The 4,180-nt window shown below is 33.4% G+C and overlaps 1 pseudogene; it reads left to right on the forward strand.

Annotated features, from left to right (window-relative positions):
* The window catches only part of LOC125847082 (disease resistance protein RUN1-like), an 8,180-nt pseudogene that overhangs the window by 1,765 nt on the left and 2,235 nt on the right, over positions 1–4,180 (forward strand).

Here is a 4,180-nt window from a genome sequence, read left to right on the forward strand (position 1 = left end):
GGGGGGCTGGTTTGGTAGTAGAGATAAAAATATAGTTGAAATTTAAAAATAAAAAAAAATAAAAAAAACAATTTTTTTTGAATGGGGAGAGTCGGTTACGGGGTATGGGTAGGGAAAGAAAAAAAAATCAAAGGAGGAAGTAAAATTTTGGAAAATGTTTTCCTTAATTTTGGAAGTAGAGATAAAAATATATTTGAAATTTAAAAATAAAAAAAATTTAAAAAAAATAATTTTTTTGAATGGGGAGAGTCGGGTACGGGGTATGGGTAGGGAAAGAAAAAAAAATCAAAGGATGAAGTAAAATTTTGGAAAATGTTTTCCTTAATTTTGGAAGAGAAGTCATTTTCCTTAAATTTGAGGAAAATAAGTTAATTTGGAAAATATTTTCCAAACATTTAAAGCCAACCAAACATAGAAAAATTAGAAAACATACCAAACACACCCAAAAAGTATGGATTCTGGACGAAACAAATAAAAAGTAGGAAGCTTACAGGGAGTGAGACTTGGACTTTTGCCTTTTGTAATTCACACAATATGGAGAATGACTTGTGTCTTTCTATTCATCAAGACAAGATATTACACAAATATATATGTTTCTATGAAAGGAAACTAATCAAAGTAAATCAACTAAGAATCTGCTCCTGTAATTTAGCTCTATATGAAAGATATAATATTTGCACCTATTATATTATGTAACACTCCCTCTCAAACTGGGCATGATCATTATCACAAAGATAATTAACCAGAGCTCCATTTAACGCATTTGTGAACAAATCAACTAGTTGCTCTCTTGTCTTTACATAGCCGGTGGAAATTAAGTTATCTTGGATCTTCTCAGAAATAAAGTGACAGTCTACCTTGATATGCTTTGTTCTTTCGTGATACACGGGGTTTGAGGCAATATGAAGAACAACTTGATTATCACACTAGAGTTTAGCTAGTGTAGAATGTCTCATTCCAGTTTCTGTCAATATGTGATGTATCCACATGATTTCACATGTGGATTGCGTCATACCTCTATACTCAGATTTTGCATTGAATCGGGATACAATGCCTTATTTCTTACTTCTACATGACACCAAATTACCACCAACAAAGACACAATAACCAGTAGTAAATCATATATTGGTTTTACATCCAGCCCAATCAGCATCAACAAAGCACTCAATGTGATTATGTATGTGGTTACCATATAAAATACCAAGTCACGGGGATCTTTTCAAGTAGCATAAGATTTGTTCCAAGGCATCCCAATGTTTGATTGTAGGTGCAGATATGAACCGTTTAACAATGCTCACTTGAAAAGCAATATTTGAACAAGTTACAGTGGGAAATAGTTTAATTTTCCTACTAACCTCATATATCTCTCTAGATCATCAAAGGAGTTGTCATCATCTCGGGTCAGATGCACATTAGGGACCATTGGAGTACTACAAAGTTTGGCTGCTGATTTTTCAGTTTCCGTGAGTAGGTCAAGATATACTTTCTCTAAGACAGAAAGATTCCATTCTTCCTTCTCGTTACTTGTACTCCCAAAAAATATTTTAGTTGTCTTAAGTCTCTTGTGTGGAATTTAGTATGCAAGAATGACTTGAGTGAAGAGATCCTCGAATAATCAATTCCTCTAATGACAATGTCATCAACATATACTATAAGACAAATAATGTCAATTGTTGATTGTTTATAAAAGACTGAGTGATCACACATGCTTTTTTTCTGCCCAAATTCCTGAACTACTTCACTAAATTTTCCAAACCAAGCACAGGGCTTTGCTTTAGACCATACAAAGATTTCTTTAGGTGACAAACTTTTCCATACTGCCCCTGAGAAACAAATCCAAGTGGTTACTCCATACATATTTTTTCTTGGAGATCACCATAAAGAAATGCATTCCTGATATCTAGTAGGTGAAATGGCCAATTCTTAGACGCATCTAAGGAAATAAATAAGCGAACAAAAGTGAGTTTAGCCACTGGAGAAATTGTGTCTGAATAATCCACCTCATAAGTCTGAGCATACCCTATAGTCACTAATCGAACCTTAAGTCTATCTACAGAGCCATCTGGATTAACTTTGACCTCAAAGACCCATTTGCATCCCACTGTCTTCTTTCCTTTTGGTAAATCCACCAAGTTCCAAGTGTGATTCTATTCTAGTGCATGTATCTTCTCAAGCATTGCATCAAACCATCTAGTGTGACTCAAGACTTCCTTAACTATCTTAGGAACAACGGCCAAGTCTAGAGAAACAATCAAATATCTAGATGTAGAGGATAAATGACCATAGGAAACAAACAATGATTCAAAAATAACGAAATATAATAATTAAGGTCTCTAGTAAATTTGCTATCAGAAATCAAATTGAAGGCCAACTTTGGTAGACTTAATACATATGACAAGGTAATATTGGAGGTTAGTTTAACAGTCCCATATCCAACATTTTACAAGTCTATCCACCAGCTACGTAACCAGAGAGGGTGCTTTATGTGACCGAAAGCTAGTAAAAATGTTAGGATTATTGATCATGTGATTTGAGGCACCTGAATCAATCACTCATTTATTTGAAGAGGTGATAAGACATGTTTTATATGATTCAAAGGCATTAACTGTAGTGGATTCCTTCAATAATTTTTTATATCGAGAAAATTCAACAAACTCTATTACGAAAATCAAAATCATTTTATTAGACCTTTGAGTTCCCTGATTACAATTAGTCATATTCCCAACAAAACACTCATGGTATCAAAATGAACCGATAGAGAAACAAACAAGTCCCAAACAAACTATAATTTTAAAAAAAAAAAAAACAGACAATACAATTATCAAAATAAAATGACTAACCAAATCTGACCGAAAGTCCCCAGACCACTATGGCCGGAAAATAAAAAATGAAGGGGATGTTGACCGAAAAAGACATCAATGGCAGAGAAGCCAATATATTTTTTTGGAAAGCAACCCAAAAATTGAAGGATGGATAGGTCGTTTCTTTGATACTCTGTTTGAAAGTTTCGAGTTTCGACAAAATAACCTTATCAAATCAGCTCCAGAATGACTCAAATTTCAGATTTGAGTTCACAAACAGATCTCCAACAAAAAATCTTAGCACGCTCTTGAATTTCTAAAATTTCGAAGCACCAGCTTAAGTCAAGAATGACAGACAATCGAGCTTCAGATTTCAGAATTTCAATTAGGACCTAGGTGCCATAAAATGGATTCAATACACTTAGAAAATTAATTTCTCAATCATAGAAATGGTGTGCAGATTCAAAGGTGAAACAGAAAGATAGGGCTCTCAACTACTTCCCCGAAGCCACAATAGCTTCCGGCGAAGTCACAGTGACTTCTGGTGAAGCCACAATCCCAACTCAGACATTTGCTATGATACCATGTAATTCACACGATATGGAGAATGACTTGTGTCTTTCTATTCGTCAAGACAAGATATTTATACAAATACATATATTTCTACGAAAGGAGATAATCAAAGTAAATCAAAAAAATCAAGTAAGAATATCCTCCTATAATTAAGTTAGCTATATATGGAAGGTATAGTATTTATACCTATTATATTCTGTAAAACTTTTAAACAAAATTATGATCTCTTGTTAATCTGTAGATGGTTGTCAATTGAACTTTCATTTTTAGGCCTTGTCGTGCCTAACATCAAATAATAATCTATATAATACACAATGCTCGCTTGAACAAGAACGGAAGGGACAAAAACTTAGATTAAAAAAAAAATTTAAGTTTGTTTTTAAAAATATTTTCAATTTCAAATTTTTATTTTCACCCACTCTCTACCCTCGACCACTCCCCCGCCAGCCCCCCTACCAGCCCCCCTCATAAAATAAAAATAAAAATTTAAAGTTTGTTTTTAAAAAATACTTTCAATTTTAAAATTTTCTTTTTCACCCCCACCCCGCCCACTACCCTGACCACTCCCACCCCCCAAAAAATAAATTAAAGTTTGTTTTTGAAAGATACTTTTAATTTCAAAATTTTATTTTTCACCCCCAGCCCCACTACCACCCCCTCCAAAAAAAATAATAATTTAAGTTTGTTTTTAAAAAATATTTCCAATTTTCAATTTTTATTTTTCCACCCCACCCCTACTCGTGATCCCCCTCCAAAAAAAAATTAAGTTTGTTTTTTAAAAATATTTTCAATTTCAATTTTTTTAC

This window comes from Solanum stenotomum, chromosome 12 (genome assembly GCF_019186545.1).
Source record: "Solanum stenotomum isolate F172 chromosome 12, ASM1918654v1, whole genome shotgun sequence".
NCBI lineage: Eukaryota > Viridiplantae > Streptophyta > Magnoliopsida > Solanales > Solanaceae > Solanum > Solanum stenotomum.